The sequence below is a fragment of the Gasterosteus aculeatus genome, chromosome 2, assembly GCF_964276395.1.
Source record: "Gasterosteus aculeatus chromosome 2, fGasAcu3.hap1.1, whole genome shotgun sequence".
NCBI lineage: Eukaryota > Metazoa > Chordata > Actinopteri > Perciformes > Gasterosteidae > Gasterosteus > Gasterosteus aculeatus.
The window spans coordinates 23,731,329-23,746,535 of NC_135689.1; the positions used below are offsets into that span (position 1 = coordinate 23,731,329).

At 44.5% G+C, this 15,207-nt stretch overlaps 61 non-coding genes and 4 pseudogenes across 61 annotated transcripts; all 65 read left to right on the plus strand.

Annotated features, from left to right (window-relative positions):
- The first annotated feature begins 44 nt into the window (after positions 1 to 44).
- On the plus strand, positions 45 to 163 carry LOC144404595 (5S ribosomal RNA). Its single transcript, XR_013466536.1, has one exon. It is a non-coding gene; the product is annotated as a 5S ribosomal RNA (ribosomal RNA).
- Positions 164 to 280: 117 nt separating this feature from the next.
- Positions 281 to 399, plus strand: LOC144404596 (5S ribosomal RNA). The gene has a single exon (XR_013466537.1). It is a non-coding gene; the product is annotated as a 5S ribosomal RNA (ribosomal RNA).
- A 116-nt stretch (positions 400 to 515) lies between these two features.
- LOC144404598 (5S ribosomal RNA) lies at positions 516 to 634 on the plus strand. Its single transcript, XR_013466538.1, has one exon. It is a non-coding gene; the product is annotated as a 5S ribosomal RNA (ribosomal RNA).
- Positions 635 to 751: 117 nt separating this feature from the next.
- Positions 752 to 870, plus strand: LOC144404599 (5S ribosomal RNA). Its single transcript, XR_013466539.1, has one exon. It is a non-coding gene; the product is annotated as a 5S ribosomal RNA (ribosomal RNA).
- A 116-nt stretch (positions 871 to 986) lies between these two features.
- LOC144404973 (5S ribosomal RNA) lies at positions 987 to 1,105 on the plus strand. The gene has a single exon (XR_013466915.1). It is a non-coding gene; the product is annotated as a 5S ribosomal RNA (ribosomal RNA).
- Positions 1,106 to 1,222: 117 nt separating this feature from the next.
- Positions 1,223 to 1,341, plus strand: LOC144404600 (5S ribosomal RNA). Its single transcript, XR_013466540.1, has one exon. It is a non-coding gene; the product is annotated as a 5S ribosomal RNA (ribosomal RNA).
- Positions 1,342 to 1,458: 117 nt separating this feature from the next.
- LOC144404601 (5S ribosomal RNA) lies at positions 1,459 to 1,577 on the plus strand. Its single transcript, XR_013466541.1, has one exon. It is a non-coding gene; the product is annotated as a 5S ribosomal RNA (ribosomal RNA).
- A 116-nt stretch (positions 1,578 to 1,693) lies between these two features.
- On the plus strand, positions 1,694 to 1,812 carry LOC144404603 (5S ribosomal RNA). Its single transcript, XR_013466544.1, has one exon. It is a non-coding gene; the product is annotated as a 5S ribosomal RNA (ribosomal RNA).
- A 117-nt stretch (positions 1,813 to 1,929) lies between these two features.
- Positions 1,930 to 2,048, plus strand: LOC144404604 (5S ribosomal RNA). Its single transcript, XR_013466545.1, has one exon. It is a non-coding gene; the product is annotated as a 5S ribosomal RNA (ribosomal RNA).
- A 117-nt stretch (positions 2,049 to 2,165) lies between these two features.
- LOC144404605 (5S ribosomal RNA) lies at positions 2,166 to 2,284 on the plus strand. Its single transcript, XR_013466546.1, has one exon. It is a non-coding gene; the product is annotated as a 5S ribosomal RNA (ribosomal RNA).
- A 116-nt stretch (positions 2,285 to 2,400) lies between these two features.
- On the plus strand, positions 2,401 to 2,519 carry LOC144404606 (5S ribosomal RNA). The gene has a single exon (XR_013466547.1). It is a non-coding gene; the product is annotated as a 5S ribosomal RNA (ribosomal RNA).
- Positions 2,520 to 2,636: 117 nt separating this feature from the next.
- Positions 2,637 to 2,755, plus strand: LOC144404607 (5S ribosomal RNA). Its single transcript, XR_013466548.1, has one exon. It is a non-coding gene; the product is annotated as a 5S ribosomal RNA (ribosomal RNA).
- Positions 2,756 to 2,871: 116 nt separating this feature from the next.
- On the plus strand, positions 2,872 to 2,990 carry LOC144404608 (5S ribosomal RNA). The gene has a single exon (XR_013466549.1). It is a non-coding gene; the product is annotated as a 5S ribosomal RNA (ribosomal RNA).
- Positions 2,991 to 3,107: 117 nt separating this feature from the next.
- LOC144404609 (5S ribosomal RNA) lies at positions 3,108 to 3,226 on the plus strand. Its single transcript, XR_013466550.1, has one exon. It is a non-coding gene; the product is annotated as a 5S ribosomal RNA (ribosomal RNA).
- Positions 3,227 to 3,342: 116 nt separating this feature from the next.
- Positions 3,343 to 3,461, plus strand: LOC144394260 (5S ribosomal RNA). The gene has a single exon (XR_013456931.1). It is a non-coding gene; the product is annotated as a 5S ribosomal RNA (ribosomal RNA).
- A 116-nt stretch (positions 3,462 to 3,577) lies between these two features.
- On the plus strand, positions 3,578 to 3,696 carry LOC144404610 (5S ribosomal RNA). The gene has a single exon (XR_013466551.1). It is a non-coding gene; the product is annotated as a 5S ribosomal RNA (ribosomal RNA).
- Positions 3,697 to 3,813: 117 nt separating this feature from the next.
- LOC144404611 (5S ribosomal RNA) lies at positions 3,814 to 3,932 on the plus strand. Its single transcript, XR_013466552.1, has one exon. It is a non-coding gene; the product is annotated as a 5S ribosomal RNA (ribosomal RNA).
- A 117-nt stretch (positions 3,933 to 4,049) lies between these two features.
- Positions 4,050 to 4,168, plus strand: LOC144404612 (5S ribosomal RNA). Its single transcript, XR_013466553.1, has one exon. It is a non-coding gene; the product is annotated as a 5S ribosomal RNA (ribosomal RNA).
- Positions 4,169 to 4,284: 116 nt separating this feature from the next.
- LOC144404614 (5S ribosomal RNA) lies at positions 4,285 to 4,403 on the plus strand. The gene has a single exon (XR_013466555.1). It is a non-coding gene; the product is annotated as a 5S ribosomal RNA (ribosomal RNA).
- Positions 4,404 to 4,520: 117 nt separating this feature from the next.
- On the plus strand, positions 4,521 to 4,639 carry LOC144404615 (5S ribosomal RNA). The gene has a single exon (XR_013466556.1). It is a non-coding gene; the product is annotated as a 5S ribosomal RNA (ribosomal RNA).
- Positions 4,640 to 4,755: 116 nt separating this feature from the next.
- On the plus strand, positions 4,756 to 4,874 carry LOC144404616 (5S ribosomal RNA). The gene has a single exon (XR_013466557.1). It is a non-coding gene; the product is annotated as a 5S ribosomal RNA (ribosomal RNA).
- A 117-nt stretch (positions 4,875 to 4,991) lies between these two features.
- LOC144404617 (5S ribosomal RNA) lies at positions 4,992 to 5,110 on the plus strand. Its single transcript, XR_013466558.1, has one exon. It is a non-coding gene; the product is annotated as a 5S ribosomal RNA (ribosomal RNA).
- A 116-nt stretch (positions 5,111 to 5,226) lies between these two features.
- Positions 5,227 to 5,345, plus strand: LOC144404618 (5S ribosomal RNA). Its single transcript, XR_013466559.1, has one exon. It is a non-coding gene; the product is annotated as a 5S ribosomal RNA (ribosomal RNA).
- Positions 5,346 to 5,461: 116 nt separating this feature from the next.
- LOC144399362 (5S ribosomal RNA) lies at positions 5,462 to 5,580 on the plus strand. Its single transcript, XR_013461507.1, has one exon. It is a non-coding gene; the product is annotated as a 5S ribosomal RNA (ribosomal RNA).
- A 117-nt stretch (positions 5,581 to 5,697) lies between these two features.
- On the plus strand, positions 5,698 to 5,816 carry LOC144399624 (5S ribosomal RNA). Its single transcript, XR_013461770.1, has one exon. It is a non-coding gene; the product is annotated as a 5S ribosomal RNA (ribosomal RNA).
- A 116-nt stretch (positions 5,817 to 5,932) lies between these two features.
- Positions 5,933 to 6,051, plus strand: LOC144404619 (5S ribosomal RNA). Its single transcript, XR_013466560.1, has one exon. It is a non-coding gene; the product is annotated as a 5S ribosomal RNA (ribosomal RNA).
- A 117-nt stretch (positions 6,052 to 6,168) lies between these two features.
- Positions 6,169 to 6,287, plus strand: LOC144404620 (5S ribosomal RNA). Its single transcript, XR_013466561.1, has one exon. It is a non-coding gene; the product is annotated as a 5S ribosomal RNA (ribosomal RNA).
- A 116-nt stretch (positions 6,288 to 6,403) lies between these two features.
- Positions 6,404 to 6,522, plus strand: LOC144404621 (5S ribosomal RNA). The gene has a single exon (XR_013466562.1). It is a non-coding gene; the product is annotated as a 5S ribosomal RNA (ribosomal RNA).
- Positions 6,523 to 6,638: 116 nt separating this feature from the next.
- LOC144404622 (5S ribosomal RNA) lies at positions 6,639 to 6,757 on the plus strand. Its single transcript, XR_013466563.1, has one exon. It is a non-coding gene; the product is annotated as a 5S ribosomal RNA (ribosomal RNA).
- Positions 6,758 to 6,874: 117 nt separating this feature from the next.
- LOC144398331 (5S ribosomal RNA) lies at positions 6,875 to 6,993 on the plus strand. Its single transcript, XR_013460478.1, has one exon. It is a non-coding gene; the product is annotated as a 5S ribosomal RNA (ribosomal RNA).
- A 117-nt stretch (positions 6,994 to 7,110) lies between these two features.
- LOC144397443 (5S ribosomal RNA) lies at positions 7,111 to 7,229 on the plus strand. The gene has a single exon (XR_013459589.1). It is a non-coding gene; the product is annotated as a 5S ribosomal RNA (ribosomal RNA).
- Positions 7,230 to 7,345: 116 nt separating this feature from the next.
- Positions 7,346 to 7,464, plus strand: LOC144404623 (5S ribosomal RNA). Its single transcript, XR_013466564.1, has one exon. It is a non-coding gene; the product is annotated as a 5S ribosomal RNA (ribosomal RNA).
- Positions 7,465 to 7,581: 117 nt separating this feature from the next.
- Positions 7,582 to 7,700, plus strand: LOC144398332 (5S ribosomal RNA). Its single transcript, XR_013460479.1, has one exon. It is a non-coding gene; the product is annotated as a 5S ribosomal RNA (ribosomal RNA).
- A 117-nt stretch (positions 7,701 to 7,817) lies between these two features.
- On the plus strand, positions 7,818 to 7,926 carry LOC144399976 (5S ribosomal RNA; annotated as a pseudogene).
- A 116-nt stretch (positions 7,927 to 8,042) lies between these two features.
- Positions 8,043 to 8,161, plus strand: LOC144404625 (5S ribosomal RNA). Its single transcript, XR_013466566.1, has one exon. It is a non-coding gene; the product is annotated as a 5S ribosomal RNA (ribosomal RNA).
- A 117-nt stretch (positions 8,162 to 8,278) lies between these two features.
- Positions 8,279 to 8,387, plus strand: LOC144400002 (5S ribosomal RNA; annotated as a pseudogene).
- Positions 8,388 to 8,504: 117 nt separating this feature from the next.
- LOC144397598 (5S ribosomal RNA) lies at positions 8,505 to 8,623 on the plus strand. The gene has a single exon (XR_013459744.1). It is a non-coding gene; the product is annotated as a 5S ribosomal RNA (ribosomal RNA).
- A 116-nt stretch (positions 8,624 to 8,739) lies between these two features.
- LOC144404626 (5S ribosomal RNA) lies at positions 8,740 to 8,858 on the plus strand. Its single transcript, XR_013466567.1, has one exon. It is a non-coding gene; the product is annotated as a 5S ribosomal RNA (ribosomal RNA).
- A 117-nt stretch (positions 8,859 to 8,975) lies between these two features.
- LOC144404627 (5S ribosomal RNA) lies at positions 8,976 to 9,094 on the plus strand. The gene has a single exon (XR_013466568.1). It is a non-coding gene; the product is annotated as a 5S ribosomal RNA (ribosomal RNA).
- Positions 9,095 to 9,211: 117 nt separating this feature from the next.
- On the plus strand, positions 9,212 to 9,330 carry LOC144404628 (5S ribosomal RNA). Its single transcript, XR_013466569.1, has one exon. It is a non-coding gene; the product is annotated as a 5S ribosomal RNA (ribosomal RNA).
- Positions 9,331 to 9,447: 117 nt separating this feature from the next.
- On the plus strand, positions 9,448 to 9,566 carry LOC144400845 (5S ribosomal RNA). Its single transcript, XR_013462780.1, has one exon. It is a non-coding gene; the product is annotated as a 5S ribosomal RNA (ribosomal RNA).
- A 116-nt stretch (positions 9,567 to 9,682) lies between these two features.
- On the plus strand, positions 9,683 to 9,801 carry LOC144398733 (5S ribosomal RNA). Its single transcript, XR_013460880.1, has one exon. It is a non-coding gene; the product is annotated as a 5S ribosomal RNA (ribosomal RNA).
- Positions 9,802 to 9,918: 117 nt separating this feature from the next.
- LOC144396854 (5S ribosomal RNA) lies at positions 9,919 to 10,037 on the plus strand. The gene has a single exon (XR_013459000.1). It is a non-coding gene; the product is annotated as a 5S ribosomal RNA (ribosomal RNA).
- Positions 10,038 to 10,153: 116 nt separating this feature from the next.
- LOC144399977 (5S ribosomal RNA) lies at positions 10,154 to 10,262 on the plus strand (annotated as a pseudogene).
- A 117-nt stretch (positions 10,263 to 10,379) lies between these two features.
- LOC144399964 (5S ribosomal RNA) lies at positions 10,380 to 10,488 on the plus strand (annotated as a pseudogene).
- Positions 10,489 to 10,604: 116 nt separating this feature from the next.
- Positions 10,605 to 10,723, plus strand: LOC144399573 (5S ribosomal RNA). Its single transcript, XR_013461719.1, has one exon. It is a non-coding gene; the product is annotated as a 5S ribosomal RNA (ribosomal RNA).
- Positions 10,724 to 10,840: 117 nt separating this feature from the next.
- LOC144397600 (5S ribosomal RNA) lies at positions 10,841 to 10,959 on the plus strand. The gene has a single exon (XR_013459746.1). It is a non-coding gene; the product is annotated as a 5S ribosomal RNA (ribosomal RNA).
- Positions 10,960 to 11,075: 116 nt separating this feature from the next.
- LOC144404629 (5S ribosomal RNA) lies at positions 11,076 to 11,194 on the plus strand. Its single transcript, XR_013466570.1, has one exon. It is a non-coding gene; the product is annotated as a 5S ribosomal RNA (ribosomal RNA).
- Positions 11,195 to 11,311: 117 nt separating this feature from the next.
- On the plus strand, positions 11,312 to 11,430 carry LOC144404630 (5S ribosomal RNA). Its single transcript, XR_013466571.1, has one exon. It is a non-coding gene; the product is annotated as a 5S ribosomal RNA (ribosomal RNA).
- A 116-nt stretch (positions 11,431 to 11,546) lies between these two features.
- On the plus strand, positions 11,547 to 11,665 carry LOC144404974 (5S ribosomal RNA). Its single transcript, XR_013466916.1, has one exon. It is a non-coding gene; the product is annotated as a 5S ribosomal RNA (ribosomal RNA).
- A 117-nt stretch (positions 11,666 to 11,782) lies between these two features.
- On the plus strand, positions 11,783 to 11,901 carry LOC144404631 (5S ribosomal RNA). The gene has a single exon (XR_013466572.1). It is a non-coding gene; the product is annotated as a 5S ribosomal RNA (ribosomal RNA).
- A 117-nt stretch (positions 11,902 to 12,018) lies between these two features.
- On the plus strand, positions 12,019 to 12,137 carry LOC144404632 (5S ribosomal RNA). The gene has a single exon (XR_013466573.1). It is a non-coding gene; the product is annotated as a 5S ribosomal RNA (ribosomal RNA).
- A 116-nt stretch (positions 12,138 to 12,253) lies between these two features.
- LOC144404633 (5S ribosomal RNA) lies at positions 12,254 to 12,372 on the plus strand. Its single transcript, XR_013466574.1, has one exon. It is a non-coding gene; the product is annotated as a 5S ribosomal RNA (ribosomal RNA).
- A 117-nt stretch (positions 12,373 to 12,489) lies between these two features.
- On the plus strand, positions 12,490 to 12,608 carry LOC144404634 (5S ribosomal RNA). The gene has a single exon (XR_013466575.1). It is a non-coding gene; the product is annotated as a 5S ribosomal RNA (ribosomal RNA).
- Positions 12,609 to 12,725: 117 nt separating this feature from the next.
- On the plus strand, positions 12,726 to 12,844 carry LOC144404636 (5S ribosomal RNA). Its single transcript, XR_013466577.1, has one exon. It is a non-coding gene; the product is annotated as a 5S ribosomal RNA (ribosomal RNA).
- Positions 12,845 to 12,961: 117 nt separating this feature from the next.
- Positions 12,962 to 13,080, plus strand: LOC144404637 (5S ribosomal RNA). Its single transcript, XR_013466578.1, has one exon. It is a non-coding gene; the product is annotated as a 5S ribosomal RNA (ribosomal RNA).
- Positions 13,081 to 13,196: 116 nt separating this feature from the next.
- On the plus strand, positions 13,197 to 13,315 carry LOC144404638 (5S ribosomal RNA). The gene has a single exon (XR_013466579.1). It is a non-coding gene; the product is annotated as a 5S ribosomal RNA (ribosomal RNA).
- Positions 13,316 to 13,432: 117 nt separating this feature from the next.
- Positions 13,433 to 13,551, plus strand: LOC144404639 (5S ribosomal RNA). The gene has a single exon (XR_013466580.1). It is a non-coding gene; the product is annotated as a 5S ribosomal RNA (ribosomal RNA).
- A 117-nt stretch (positions 13,552 to 13,668) lies between these two features.
- LOC144404640 (5S ribosomal RNA) lies at positions 13,669 to 13,787 on the plus strand. Its single transcript, XR_013466581.1, has one exon. It is a non-coding gene; the product is annotated as a 5S ribosomal RNA (ribosomal RNA).
- A 116-nt stretch (positions 13,788 to 13,903) lies between these two features.
- On the plus strand, positions 13,904 to 14,022 carry LOC144404641 (5S ribosomal RNA). The gene has a single exon (XR_013466582.1). It is a non-coding gene; the product is annotated as a 5S ribosomal RNA (ribosomal RNA).
- A 117-nt stretch (positions 14,023 to 14,139) lies between these two features.
- LOC144404642 (5S ribosomal RNA) lies at positions 14,140 to 14,258 on the plus strand. Its single transcript, XR_013466583.1, has one exon. It is a non-coding gene; the product is annotated as a 5S ribosomal RNA (ribosomal RNA).
- A 116-nt stretch (positions 14,259 to 14,374) lies between these two features.
- On the plus strand, positions 14,375 to 14,493 carry LOC144404643 (5S ribosomal RNA). The gene has a single exon (XR_013466584.1). It is a non-coding gene; the product is annotated as a 5S ribosomal RNA (ribosomal RNA).
- Positions 14,494 to 14,610: 117 nt separating this feature from the next.
- On the plus strand, positions 14,611 to 14,729 carry LOC144404644 (5S ribosomal RNA). Its single transcript, XR_013466585.1, has one exon. It is a non-coding gene; the product is annotated as a 5S ribosomal RNA (ribosomal RNA).
- Positions 14,730 to 14,845: 116 nt separating this feature from the next.
- LOC144395270 (5S ribosomal RNA) lies at positions 14,846 to 14,964 on the plus strand. Its single transcript, XR_013457404.1, has one exon. It is a non-coding gene; the product is annotated as a 5S ribosomal RNA (ribosomal RNA).
- Positions 14,965 to 15,080: 116 nt separating this feature from the next.
- LOC144404645 (5S ribosomal RNA) lies at positions 15,081 to 15,199 on the plus strand. Its single transcript, XR_013466586.1, has one exon. It is a non-coding gene; the product is annotated as a 5S ribosomal RNA (ribosomal RNA).
- Positions 15,200 to 15,207: the final 8 nt, after the last annotated feature.

The window sequence follows — 15,207 nt, forward strand, 5'->3', positions numbered from 1 at the left end:
AACCTTTGACACATTTTAAAATATTAGGAAGAGGACATACAGTTGCTTACGGCCATACCTCTCTGGCTCCGCCTGATCTCGTCTGATCTCAGAAGCTAAGCAGAGTAGGGCCTGGTTAGTACTTGGATGGAAGACCGCCTGGGAATCCCAGGTGCCGTAAGCTTTTTCATTTCTCTCTCTGGAAGAAATCGAGAAGGCATTAGAAAGTGACTCCTTTTTCATTATCAAAACTCCAAAACCTTTGACACATTTTAAAAGATTAGGAAGAGGACATACAGTTGCTTACGGCCATACCTCTCTGGCTCCGCCTGATCTCGTCTGATCTCAGAAGCTAAGCAGAGTAGGGCCTGGTTAGTACTTGGATGGAAGACCGCCTGGGAATCCCAGGTGCCGTAAGCTTTTTCAATTCTATCTGTAAAAGACACAGAGAAGGCCTTAGAAAGTGACTCCATTTAATTGTCAAAACTACAAAACCTTTGACACATTTTAAAAGATTAGGTAGAGGACATACAGTTGCTTACGGCCATACCTCTCTGGCTCCGCCTGATCTCGTCTGATCTCAGAAGCTAAGCAGAGTAGGGCCTGGTTAGTACTTGGATGGAAGACCGCCTGGGAATCCCAGGTGCCGTAAGCTTTTTCATTTCTCTCTCTGGAAGAAATCGAGAAGGCATTAGAAAGTGACTCCTTTTTCATTATCAAAACTCCAAAACCTTTGACACATTTTAAAAGATTAGGAAGAGGACATACAGTTGCTTACGGCCATACCTCTCTGGCTCCGCCTGATCTCGTCTGATCTCAGAAGCTAAGCAGAGTAGGGCCTGGTTAGTACTTGGATGGAAGACCGCCTGGGAATCCCAGGTGCCGTAAGCTTTTTCATTTCTATCTGTAAAAGACACAGAGAAGGCCTTAGAAAGTGACTCCATTTCATTGTCAAAACTACAAAACCTTTGACAAGTTTTAAAAGATTAGGAAGAGGACATACAGTTGCTTACGGCCATACCTCTCTGGCTCCGCCTGATCTCGTCTGATCTCAGAAGCTAAGCAGAGTAGGGCCTGGTTAGTACTTGGATGGAAGACCCCCTGGGAATCCCAGGTGCCGTAAGCTTTTTCATTTCTCTCTCTGGAAGAAATTGAGAAGGCATTAGAAAGTGAATCCTTTTTCATTATCAAAACTCCAAAACCTTTGACACATTTTAAAATATTAGGAAGAGGACATACAGTTGCTTACGGCCATACCTCTCTGGCTCCGCCTGATCTCGTCTGATCTCAGAAGCTAAGCAGAGTAGGGCCTGGTTAGTACTTGGATGGAAGACCGCCTGGGAATCCCAGGTGCCGTAAGCTTTTTCATTTCTCTCTCTGGAAGAAATCGAGAAGGCATTAGAAAGTGACTCCTTTTTCATTATCAAAACTCCAAAACCTTTGACACATTTTAAAAGATTAGGAAGAGGACATACAGTTGCTTACGGCCATACCTCTCTGGCTCCGCCTGATCTCGTCTGATCTCAGAAGCTAAGCAGAGTAGGGCCTGGTTAGTACTTGGATGGAAGACCGCCTGGGAATCCCAGGTGCCGTAAGCTTTTTCAATTCTATCTGTAAAAGACACAGAGAAGGCCTTAGAAAGTGACTCCATTTAATTGTCAAAACTACAAAACCTTTGACACATTTTAAAAGATTAGGTAGAGGACATACAGTTGCTTACGGCCATACCTCTCTGGCTCCGCCTGATCTCGTCTGATCTCAGAAGCTAAGCAGAGTAGGGCCTGGTTAGTACTTGGATGGAAGACCGCCTGGGAATCCCAGGTGCCGTAAGCTTTTTCATTTCTCTCTCTGGAAGAAATTGAGAAGGCATTAGAAAGTGAATCCTTTTTCATTATCAAAACTCCAAAACCTTTGACACATTTTAAAATATTAGGAAGAGGACATACAGTTGCTTACGGCCATACCTCTCTGGCTCCGCCTGATCTCGTCTGATCTCAGAAGCTAAGCAGAGTAGGGCCTGGTTAGTACTTGGATGGAAGACCGCCTGGGAATCCCAGGTGCCGTAAGCTTTTTCATTTCTCTCTCTGGAAGAAATCGAGAAGGCATTAGAAAGTGACTCCTTTTTCATTATCAAAACTCCAAAACCTTTGACACATTTTAAAAGATTAGGAAGAGGACATACAGTTGCTTACGGCCATACCTCTCTGGCTCCGCCTGATCTCGTCTGATCTCAGAAGCTAAGCAGAGTAGGGCCTGGTTAGTACTTGGATGGAAGACCGCCTGGGAATCCCAGGTGCCGTAAGCTTTTTCAATTCTATCTGTAAAAGACACAGAGAAGGCCTTAGAAAGTGACTCCATTTAATTGTCAAAACTACAAAACCTTTGACACATTTTAAAAGATTAGGTAGAGGACATACAGTTGCTTACGGCCATACCTCTCTGGCTCCGCCTGATCTCGTCTGATCTCAGAAGCTAAGCAGAGTAGGGCCTGGTTAGTACTTGGATGGAAGACCGCCTGGGAATCCCAGGTGCCGTAAGCTTTTTCATTTCTCTCTCTGGAAGAAATCGAGAAGGCATTAGAAAGTGACTCCTTTGTCATTATCAAAACTCCAAAACCTTTGACACATTTTAAAAGATTAGGAAGAGGACATACAGTTGCTTACGGCCATACCTCTCTGGCTCCGCCTGATCTCGTCTGATCTCAGAAGCTAAGCAGAGTAGGGCCTGGTTAGTACTTGGATGGAAGACCGCCTGGGAATCCCAGGTGCCGTAAGCTTTTTCAATTCTATTTGTAAAAGACACAGAGAAGGCCTTAGAAAGTGACTCCATTTAATTGTCAAAACTACAAAACCTTTGACACATTTTAAAAGATTAGGTAGAGGACATACAGTTGCTTACGGCCATACCTCTCTGGCTCCGCCTGATCTCGTCTGATCTCAGAAGCTAAGCAGAGTAGGGCCTGGTTAGTACTTGGATGGAAGACCGCCTGGGAATCCCAGGTGCCGTAAGCTTTTTCATTTCTCTCTCTGGAAGAAATCGAGAAGGCATTAGAAAGTGACTCCTTTTTCATTATCAAAACTCCAAAACCTTTGACACATTTTAAAAGATTAGGAAGAGGACATACAGTTGCTTACGGCCATACCTCTCTGGCTCCGCCTGATCTCGTCTGATCTCAGAAGCTAAGCAGAGTAGGGCCTGGTTAGTACTTGGATGGAAGACCGCCTGGGAATCCCAGGTGCCGTAAGCTTTTTCATTTCTATCTGTAAAAGACAGAGAGAAGGCCTTAGAAAGTGACTCCATTTCATTGTCAAAACTACAAAACCTTTGACAAGTTTTAAAAGATTAGGAAGAGGACATACAGTTGCTTACGGCCATACCTCTCTGGCTCCGCCTGATCTCGTCTGATCTCAGAAGCTAAGCAGAGTAGGGCCTGGTTAGTACTTGGATGGATGACCGCCTGGGAATCCCAGGTGCCGTAAGCTTTTTCATTTCTATCTGTAAAAGACACAGAGAAGGCCTTAGAAAGTGACTCCATTTCATTGTCAAAACTACAAAACCTTTGACAAGTTTTAAAAGATTAGGAAGAGGACATACAGTTGCTTACGGCCATACCTCTCTGGCTCCGCCTGATCTCGTCTGATCTCAGAAGCTAAGCAGAGTAGGGCCTGGTTAGTACTTGGATGGAAGACCGCCTGGGAATCCCAGGTGCCGTAAGCTTTTTCATTTCTCTCTCTGGAAGAAATTGAGAAGGCATTAGAAAGTGAATCCTTTTTCATTATCAAAACTCCAAAACCTTTGACACATTTTAAAATATTAGGAAGAGGACATACAGTTGCTTACGGCCATACCTCTCTGGCTCCGCCTGATCTCGTCTGATCTCAGAAGCTAAGCAGAGTAGGGCCTGGTTAGTACTTGGATGGAAGACCGCCTGGGAATCCCAGGTGCCGTAAGCTTTTTCATTTCTCTCTCTGGAAGAAATCGAGAAGGCATTAGAAAGTGACTCCTTTTTCATTATCAAAACTCCAAAACCTTTGACACATTTTAAAAGATTAGGAAGAGGACATACAGTTGCTTACGGCCATACCTCTCTGGCTCCGCCTGATCTCGTCTGATCTCAGAAGCTAAGCAGAGTAGGGCCTGGTTAGTACTTGGATGGAAGACCGCCTGGGAATCCCAGGTGCCGTAAGCTTTTTCAATTCTATCTGTAAAAGACACAGAGAAGGCCTTAGAAAGTGACTCCATTTAATTGTCAAAACTACAAAACCTTTGACACATTTTAAAAGATTAGGTAGAGGACATACAGTTGCTTACGGCCATACCTCTCTGGCTCCGCCTGATCTCGTCTGATCTCAGAAGCTAAGCAGAGTAGGGCCTGGTTAGTACTTGGATGGAAGACCGCCTGGGAATCCCAGGTGCCGTAAGCTTTTTCATTTCTCTCTCTGGAAGAAATCGAGAAGGCATTAGAAAGTGACTCCTTTTTCATTATCAAAACTCCAAAACCTTTGACACATTTTAAAAGATTAGGAAGAGGACATACAGTTGCTTACGGCCATACCTCTCTGGCTCCGCCTGATCTCGTCTGATCTCAGAAGCTAAGCAGAGTAGGGCCTGGTTAGTACTTGGATGGAAGACCGCCTGGGAATCCCAGGTGCCGTAAGCTTTTTCAATTCTATCTGTAAAAGACACAGAGAAGGCCTTAGAAAGTGACTCCATTTAATTGTCAAAACTACAAAACCTTTGACACATTTTAAAATATTAGGAAGAGGACATACAGTTGCTTACGGCCATACCTCTCTGGCTCCGCCTGATCTCGTCTGATCTCAGAAGCTAAGCAGAGTAGGGCCTGGTTAGTACTTGGATGGAAGACCGCCTGGGAATCCCAGGTGCCGTAAGCTTTTTCATTTCTCTCTCTGGAAGAAATCGAGAAGGCATTAGAAAGTGACTCCTTTTTCATTATCAAAACTCCAAAACCTTTGACACATTTTAAAAGATTAGGAAGAGGACATACAGTTGCTTACGGCCATACCTCTCTGGCTCCGCCTGATCTCGTCTGATCTCAGAAGCTAAGCAGAGTAGGGCCTGGTTAGTACTTGGATGGAAGACCGCCTGGGAATCCCAGGTGCCGTAAGCTTTTTCATTTCTATCTGTAAAAGACACAGAGAAGGCCTTAGAAAGTGACTCCATTTCATTGTCAAAACTACAAAACCTTTGACACGTTTTAAAAGATTAGGAAGAGGACATACAGTTGCTTACGGCCATACCTCTCTGGCTCCGCCTGATCTCGTCTGATCTCAGAAGCTAAGCAGAGTAGGGCCTGGTTAGTACTTGGATGGAAGACCGCCTGGGAATCCCAGGTGCCGTAAGCTTTTTCAATTCTATCTGTAAAAGACACAGAGAAGGCCTTAGAAAGTGACTCCATTTAATTGTCAAAACTACAAAACCTTTGACACATTTTAAAAGATTAGGAAGAGGACATACAGTTGCTTACGGCCATACCTCTCTGGCTCCGCCTGATCTCGTCTGATCTCAGAAGCTAAGCAGAGTAGGGCCTGGTTAGTACTTGGATGCAAGACCGCCTGGGAATCCCAGGTGCCGTAAGCTTTTTCATTTCTCTCTCTGGAAGAAATCGAGAAGGCATTAGAAAGTGACTCCTTTTTCATTATCAAAACTCCAAAACCTTTGACACATTTTAAAAGATTAGGAAGAGGACATACAGTTGCTTACGGCCATACCTCTCTGGCTCCGCCTGATCTCGTCTCATCTCAGAAGCTAAGCAGAGTAGGGCCTGGTTAGTACTTGGATGGAAGACCGCCTGGGAATCCCAGGTGCCGTAAGCTTTTTCAATTCTATCTGTAAAAGACACAGAGAAGGCCTTAGAAAGTGACTCCATTTAATTGTCAAAACTACAAAACCTTTGACACATTTTAAAAGATTAGGAAGAGGACATACAGTTGCTTACGGCCATACCTCTCTGGCTCCGCCTGATCTCGTCTGATCTCAGAAGCTAAGCAGAGTAGGGCCTGGTTAGTACTTGGATGGAAGACCGCCTGGGAATCCCAGGTGCCGTAAGCTTTTTCATTTCTATCTGTAAAAGACACAGAGAAGGCATTAGAAAGTGAATCCTTTTTCATTATCAAAACTCCAAAACCTTTGACACATTTTAAAATATTAGGAAGAGGACATACAGTTGCTTACGGCCATACCTCTCTGGCTCCGCCTGATCTCGTCTGATCTCAGAAGCTAAGCAGAGTAGGGCCTGGTTAGTACTTGGATGGAAGACCGCCTGGGAATCCCAGGTGCCGTAAGCTTTTTCATTTCTATCTGTAAAAGACACAGAGAAGGCCTTAGAAAGTGACTCCATTTCATTGTCAAAACTACAAAACCTTTGACACGTTTTAAAAGATTAGGAAGAGGACATACAGTTGCTTACGGCCATACCTCTCTGGCTCCGCCTGATCTCGTCTGATCTCAGAAGCTAAGCAGAGTAGGGCCTGGTTAGTACTTGGATGGAAGACCGCCTGGGAATCCCAGGTGCCGTAAGCTTTTTCAATTCTATCTGTAAAAGACACAGAGAAGGCCTTAGAAAGTGACTCCATTTAATTGTCAAAACTACAAAACCTTTGACACATTTTAAAAGATTAGGTAGAGGACATACAGTTGCTTACGGCCATACCTCTCTGGCTCCGCCTGATCTCGTCTGATCTCAGAAGCTAAGCAGAGTAGGGCCTGGTTAGTACTTGGATGGAAGACCGCCTGGGAATCCCAGGTGCCGTAAGCTTTTTCATTTCTCTCTCTGGAAGAAATCGAGAAGGCATTAGAAAGTGACTCCTTTTTCATTATCAAAACTCCAAAACCTTTGACACATTTTAAAAGATTAGGAAGAGGACATACAGTTGCTTACGGCCATACCTCTCTGGCTCCGCCTGATCTCGTCTGATCTTAGAAGCTAAGCAGAGTAGGGCCTGGTTAGTACTTGGATGGAAGACCGCCTGGGAATCCCAGGTGCCGTAAGCTTTTTCATTTCTCTCTCTGGAAGAAATCGAGAAGGCATTAGAAAGTGACTCCTTTTTCATTATCAAAACTCCAAAACCTTTGACACATTTTAAAAGATTAGGAAGAGGACATACAGTTGCTTACGGCCATACCTCTCTGGCTCTGCCTGATCTCGTCTGATCTCAGAAGCTAAGCAGAGTAGGGCCTGGTTAGTACTTGGATGGAAGACCGCCTGGGAATCCCAGGTGCCGTAAGCTTTTTCATTTCTATCTGTAAAAGACAGAGAGAAGGCCTTAGAAAGTGACTCCATTTCATTGTCAAAACTCCAAAACCTTTGACACATTTTAAAAGATTAGGTAGAGGACATACAGTTGCTTACGGCCATACCTCTCTGGCTCCGCCTGATCTCGTCTGATCTCAGAAGCTAAGCAGAGTAGGGCCTGGTTAGTACTTGGATGGAAGACCGCCTGGGAATCCCAGGTGCCGTAAGCTTTTTCATTTCTCTCTCTGGAAGAAATCGAGAAGGCATTAGAAAGTGACTCCTTTTTCATTATCAAAACTCCAAAACCTTTGACACATTTTAAAAGATTAGGAAGAGGACATACAGTTGCTTACGGCCATACCTCTCTGGCTCCGCCTGATCTCGTCTGATCTTAGAAGCTAAGCAGAGTAGGGCCTGGTTAGTACTTGGATGGAAGACCGCCTGGGAATCCCAGGTGCCGTAAGCTTTTTCATTTCTCTCTCTGGAAGAAATCGAGAAGGCATTAGAAAGTGACTCCTTTTTCATTATCAAAACTCCAAAACCTTTGACACATTTTAAAAGATTAGGAAGAGGACATACAGTTGCTTACGGCCATACCTCTCTGGCTCCGCCTGATCTCAGAAGCTAAGCAGAGTAGGGCCTGGTTAGTACTTGGATGTAAGACCGCCTGGGAATCCCAGGTGCCGTAAGCTTTTTCATTTCTCTCTCTGGAAGAAATCGAGAAGGCCTTAGAAAGTGACTCCATTTAATTGTCAAAACTACAAAACCTTTGACACATATTAAAAGATTAGGTAGAGGACATACAGTTGCTTACGGCCATACCTCTCTGGCTCCGCCTGATCTCGTCTGATCTCAGAAGCTAAGCAGAGTAGGGCCTGGTTAGTACTTGGATGGAAGACCGCCTGGGAATCCCAGGTGCCGTAAGCTTTTTCATTTCTCTCTCTGGAAGAAATCGAGAAGGCCTTAGAAAGTGACTCCTTTTTCATTATCAAAACTCCAAAACCTTTGACACATTTTAAAAGATTAGGAAGAGGACATACAGTTGCTTACGGCCATACCTCTCTGGCTCCGCCAGATCTCAGAAGCTAAGCAGAGTAGGGCCTGGTTAGTACTTGGATGGAAGACCGCCTGGGAATCCCAGGTGCTATAAGCTTTTTCATTTCGATCTGTAAAAGACACAGAGAAGGCCTTAGAAAGTGACTCCTTTTTCATTATCTAAACTCCAAAACCTTTGACACATTTTAAAATATTAGGAAGAGGACATACAGTTGCTTACGGCCATACCTCTCTGGCTCTGCCTGATCTCGTCAGATCTCAGAAGCTAAGCAGAGTAGGGCCTGGTTAGTACTTGGATGGAAGACCGCCTGGGAATCCCAGGTGCTGTAAGCTTTTTCATTTCGATCTGTAAAAGACACAGAGAAGAACTTAGAAAGTGACTCCATTTCATTGTCAAAACTCCAAAACCTTTGACACATTTTAAAAGATTAGGTAGAGGACATACAGTTGCTTACGGCCATACCTCTCTGGCTCCGCCTGATCTCGTCTGATCTCAGAAGCTAAGCAGAGTAGGGCCTGGTTAGTACTTGGATGGAAGACCGCCTGGGAATCCCAGGTGCCGTAAGCTTTTTCATTTCTCTCTCTGGAAGAAATCGAGAAGGCATTAGAAAGTGACTCCTTTTTCATTATCAAAACTCCAAAACCTTTGACACATTTTAAAAGATTAGGAAGAGGACATACAGTTGCTTACGGCCATACCTCTCTGGCTCCGCCTGATCTCGTCTGATCTCAGAAGCTAAGCAGAGTAGGGCCTGGTTAGTACTTGGATGGAAGACCGCCTGGGAATCCCAGGTGCCGTAAGCTTTTTCATTTCTCTCTCTGGAAGAAATTGAGAAGGCATTAGAAAGTGAATCCTTTTTCATTATCAAAACTCCAAAACCTTTGACACATTTTAAAAGATTAGGAAGAGGACATACAGTTGCTTACGGCCATACCTCTCTGGCTCCGCCTGATCTCGTCTGATCTCAGAAGCTAAGCAGAGTAGGGCCTGGTTAGTACTTGGATGGAAGACCGCCTGGGAATCCCAGGTGCCGTAAGCTTTTTCATTTCTCTCTCTGGAAGAAATCGAGAAGGCATTAGAAAGTGACTCCTTTTTCATTATCAAAACTCCAAAACCTTTGACACATTTTAAAAGATTAGGAAGAGGACATACAGTTGCTTACGGCCATACCTCTCTGGCTCCGCCTGATCTCGTCTGATCTCAGAAGCTAAGCAGAGTAGGGCCTGGGTAGTACTTGGATGGAAGACCGCCTGGGAATCCCAGGTGCTGTAAGCTTTTTCATTTCGATCTGTAAAAGACACAGAGAAGGCCTTAGAAAGTGACTCCATTTAATTGTCAAAACTACAAAACCTTTGACACATTTTAAAAGATTAGGTAGAGGACGTACAGTTGCTTACGGCCATACCTCTCTGGCTCCGCCTGATCTCGTCAGATCTCATAAGCTAAGCAGAGTAGGGCCTGGTTAGTACTTGGATGGAAGACCGCCTGGGAATCCCAGGTGCCGTAAGCTTTTTCATTTCTCTCTCTGGAAGAAATCGAGAAGACATTAGAAAGTGACTCCTTTTTCATTATCAAAACTCCAAAACCTTTGACACATTTTAAAATATTAGGAAGAGGACATACAGTTGCTTACGGCCATACCTCTCTGGCTCCGCCTGATCTCGTCTGATCTCAGAAGCTAAGCAGAGTAGGGCCTGGTTAGTACTTGGATGGAAGACCGCCTGGGAATCCCAGGTGCTGTAAGCTTTTTCATTTCTATCTGTAAAAGACACAGAGAAGGCCTTAGAAAGTGACTCCATTTCATTGTCAAAACTCCAAAACCTTTGACACATTTTAAAAGATTAGGTAGAGGACATACAGTTGCTTACGGCCATACCTCTCTGGCTCCGCCTGATCTCAGAAGCTAAGCAGAGTAGGGCCTGGTTAGTACTTGGATGTAAGACCGCCTGGGAATCCCAGGTGCCGTAAGCTTTTTCATTTCTCTCTCTGGAAGAAATCGAGAAGGCCTTAGAAAGTGACTCCTTTTTCATTATCAAAACTCCAAAACCTTTGACACATTTTAAAAGATTAGGAAGAGGACATACAGTTGCTTACGGCCATACCTCTCTGGCTCCGCCAGATCTCAGAAGCTAAGCAGAGTAGGGCCTGGTTAGTACTTGGATGGAAGACCGCCTGGGAATCCCAGGTGCTGTAAGCTTTTTCATTTCGATCTGTAAAAGACACAGAGAAGAACTTAGAAAGTGACTCCATTTCATTGTCAAAACTCCAAAACCTTTGACACATTTTAAAAGATTAGGTAGAGGACATACAGTTGCTTACGGCCATACCTCTCTGGCTCCGCCTGATCTTGTCTGATCTCAGAAGCTAAGCACAGTAGGGCCTGGTTAGTACTTGGATGGAAGACCGCCTGGGAATCCCAGGTGCCGTAAGCTTTTTCATTTCTCTCTCTGGAAGAAATCGAGAAGGCCTTAGAAAGTGACTCCTTTTTCATTATCTAAACTCCAAAACCTTTGACACATTTTAAAATATTAGGAAGAGGACATACAGTTGCTTACGGCCATACCTCTCTGGCTCTGCCTGATCTCGTCAGATCTCAGAAGCTAAGCAGAGTAGGGCCTGGTTAGTACTTGGATGGAAGACCGCCTGGGAATCCCAGGTGCTGTAAGCTTTTTCATTTCGATCTGTAAAAGACACAGAGAAGAACTTAGAAAGTGACTCCATTTCATTGTCAAAACTCCAAAACCTTTGACACATTTTAAAAGATTAGGTAGAGGACATACAGTTGCTTACGGCCATACCTCTCTGGCTCCGCCTGATCTCGTCTGATCTCAGAAGCTAAGCAGAGTAGGGCCTGGTTAGTACTTGGATGGAAGACCGCCTGGGAATCCCAGGTGCCGTAAGCTTTTTCATTTCTCTCTCTGGAAGAAATCGAGAAGGCATTAGAAAGTGACTCCTTTTTCATTATCAAAACTCCAAAACCTTTGACACATTTTAAAAGATTAGGAAGAGGACATACAGTTGCTTACGGCCATACCTCTCTGGCTCCGCCTGATCTCGTCTGATCTCAGAAGCTAAGCAGAGTAGGGCCTGGTTAGTACTTGGATGGAAGACCGCCTGGGAATCCCAGGTGCCGTAAGCTTTTTCATTTCTATCTGTAAAAGACACAGAGAAGGCCTTAGAAAGTGACTCCATTTCATTGTCAAAACTACAAAACCTTTGACAAGTTTTAAAAGATTAGGAAGAGGACATACAGTTGCTTACGGCCATACCTCTCTGGCTCCGCCTGATCTCGTCTGATCTCAGAAGCTAAGCAGAGTAGGGCCTGGTTAGTACTTGGATGGAAGACCCCCTGGGAATCCCAGGTGCCGTAAGCTTTTTCATTTCTCTCTCTGGAAGAAATTGAGAAGGCATTAGAAAGTGAATCCTTTTTCATTATCAAAACTCCAAAACCTTTGACACATTTTAAAATATTAGGAAGAGGACATACAGTTGCTTACGGCCATACCTCTCTGGCTCCGCCTGATCTCGTCTGATCTCAGAAGCTAAGCAGAGTAGGGCCTGGTTAGTACTTGGATGGAAGACCGCCTGGGAATCCCAGGTGCCGTAAGCTTTTTCATTTCTCTCTCTGGAAGAAATCGAGAAGGCATTAGAAAGTGACTCCTTTTTCATTATCAAAACTCCAAAACCTTTGACACATTTTAAAAGATTAGGAAGAGGACATACAGTTGCTTACGGCCATACCTCTCTGGCTCCGCCTGATCTCGTCTGATCTCAGAAGCTAAGCAGAGTAGGGCCTGGTTAGTACTTGGATGGAAGACCGCCTGGGAATCCCAGGTGCCGTAAGCTTTTTCAATTCTATCTGTAAAAGACACAGAGAAGGCCTTAGAAAGTGACTCCATTTAATTGTCAAAACTACAAAACCTTTGACACATTTTAAAAGATTAGGTAGAGGACATACAGTTGCTTACGGCCATACCTCTCTGGCTCCGCCTGATCTCGTCTGATCTCAGAAGCTAAGCAGAGTAGGGCCTGGTTAGTACTTGGATGGAAGACCGCCTGGGAATCCCAGGTGCCGTAAGCTTTTTCATTTCTCTCTCTGGAAGAAATTGAGAAGGCATTAGAAAGTGAATCCTTTTTCATTATCAAAACTCCAAAACCTTTGACACATTTTAAAATATTAGGAAGAGGACATACAGTTGCTTACGGCCATACCTCTCTGGCTCCGCCTGATCTCGTCTGATCTCAGAAGCTAAGCAGAGTAGGGCCTGGTTAGTACTTGGATGGAAGACCGCCTGGGAATCCCAGGTGCCGTAAGCTTTTTCATTTCTCTCTCTGGAAGAAATTGAGAAGGCATTAGAAAGTGAATCCTTTTTCATTATCAAAACTCCAAAACCTTTGACACATTTTAAAATATTAGGAAGAGGACATACAGTTGCTTACGGCCATACCTCTCTGGCTCCGCCTGATCTCGTCTGATCTCAGAAGCTAAGCAGAGTAGGGCCTGGTTAGTACTTGGATGGAAGACCGCCTGGGAATCCCAGGTGCCGTAAGCTTTTTCATTTCTCTCTCTGGAAGAAATCGAGAAGGCATTAGAAAGTGACTCCTTTTTCATTATCAAAACTCCAAAACCTTTGACACATTTTAAAAGATTAGGAAGAGGACATACAGTTGCTTACGGCCATACCTCTCTGGCTCCGCCTGATCTCGTCTGATCTCAGAAGCTAAGCAGAGTAGGGCCTGGTTAGTACTTGGATGGAAGACCGCCTGGGAATCCCAGGTGCCGTAAGCTTTTTCATTTCTATCTGTAAAAGACACAGAGAAGGCCTTAGAAAGTGACTCCATTTAATTGTCAAAACTACAAAACCTTTGACACATTTTAAAAGATTAGGTAGAGGACATACAGTTGCTTACGGCCATACCTCTCTGGCTCCGCCTGATCTCGTCTGATCTCAGAAGCTAAGCAGAGTAGGGCCTGGTTAGTACTTGGATGGAAGACCGCCTGGGAATCCCAGGTGCCGTAAGCTTTTTCATTTCTCTCTCTGGAAGAAATTGAGAAGGCATTAGAAAGTGAATCCTTTTTCATTATCAAAACTCCAAAACCTTTGACACATTTTAAAATATTAGGAAGAGGACATACAGTTGCTTACGGCCATACCTCTCTGGCTCCGCCTGATCTCGTCTGATCTCAGAAGCTAAGCAGAGTAGGGCCTGGTTAGTACTTGGATGGAAGACCGCCTGGGAATCCCAGGTGCCGTAAGCTTTTTCATTTCTCTCTCTGGAAGAAATCGAGAAGGCATTAGAAAGTGACTCCTTTTTCATTATCAAAACTCCAAAACCTTTGACACATTTTAAAAGATTAGGAAGAGGACATACAGTTGCTTACGGCCATACCTCTCTGGCTCCGCCTGATCTCGTCTGATCTCAGAAGCTAAGCAGAGTAGGGCCTGGTTAGTACTTGGATGGAAGACCGCCTGGGAATCCCAGGTGCCGTAAGCTTTTTCAATTCTATCTGTAAAAGACACAGAGAAGGCCTTAGAAAGTGACTCCATTTAATTGTCAAAACTACAAAACCTTTGACACATTTTAAAAGATTAGGTAGAGGACATACAGTTGCTTACGGCCATACCTCTCTGGCTCCGCCTGATCTCGTCTGATCTCAGAAGCTAAGCAGAGTAGGGCCTGGTTAGTACTTGGATGGAAGACCGCCTGGGAATCCCAGGTGCCGTAAGCTTTTTCATTTCTCTCTCTGGAAGAAATCGAGAAGGCATTAGAAAGTGACTCCTTTGTCATTATCAAAACTCCAAAACCTTTGACACATTTTAAAAGATTAGGAAGAGGACATACAGTTGCTTACGGCCATACCTCTCTGGCTCCGCCTGATCTCGTCTGATCTCAGAAGCTAAGCAGAGTAGGGCCTGGTTAGTACTTGGATGGAAGACCGCCTGGGAATCCCAGGTGCCGTAAGCTTTTTCAATTCTATTTGTAAAAGACACAGAGAAGGCCTTAGAAAGTGACTCCATTTAATTGTCAAAACTACAAAACCTTTGACACATTTTAAAAGATTAGGTAGAGGACATACAGTTGCTTACGGCCATACCTCTCTGGCTCCGCCTGATCTCGTCTGATCTCAGAAGCTAAGCAGAGTAGGGCCTGGTTAGTACTTGGATGGAAGACCGCCTGGGAATCCCAGGTGCCGTAAGCTTTTTCATTTCTCTCTCTGGAAGAAATCGAGAAGGCATTAGAAAGTGACTCCTTTTTCATTATCAAAACTCCAAAACCTTTGACACATTTTAAAAGATTAGGAAGAGGACATACAGTTGCTTACGGCCATACCTCTCTGGCTCCGCCTGATCTCGTCTGATCTCAGAAGCTAAGCAGAGTAGGGCCTGGTTAGTACTTGGATGGAAGACCGCCTGGGAATCCCAGGTGCCGTAAGCTTTTTCATTTCTATCTGTAAAAGACAGAGAGAAGGCCTTAGAAAGTGACTCCATTTCATTGTCAAAACTACAAAACCTTTGACAAGTTTTAAAAGATTAGGAAGAGGACATACAGTTGCTTACGGCCATACCTCTCTGGCTCCGCCTGATCTCGTCTGATCTCAGAAGCTAAGCAGAGTAGGGCCTGGTTAGTACTTGGATGGATGACCGCCTGGGAATCCCAGGTGCCGTAAGCTTTTTCATTTCTATCTGTAAAAGACACAGAGAAGGCCTTAGAAAGTGACTCCATTTCATTGTCAAAACTACAAAACCTTTGACAAGTTTTAAAAGATTAGGAAGAGGACATACAGTTGCTTACGGCCATACCTCTCTGGCTCCGCCTGATCTCGTCTGATCTCAGAAGCTAAGCAGAGTAGGGCCTGGTTAGTACTTGGATGGAAGACCGCCTGGGAATCCCAGGTGCCGTAAGCTTTTTCATT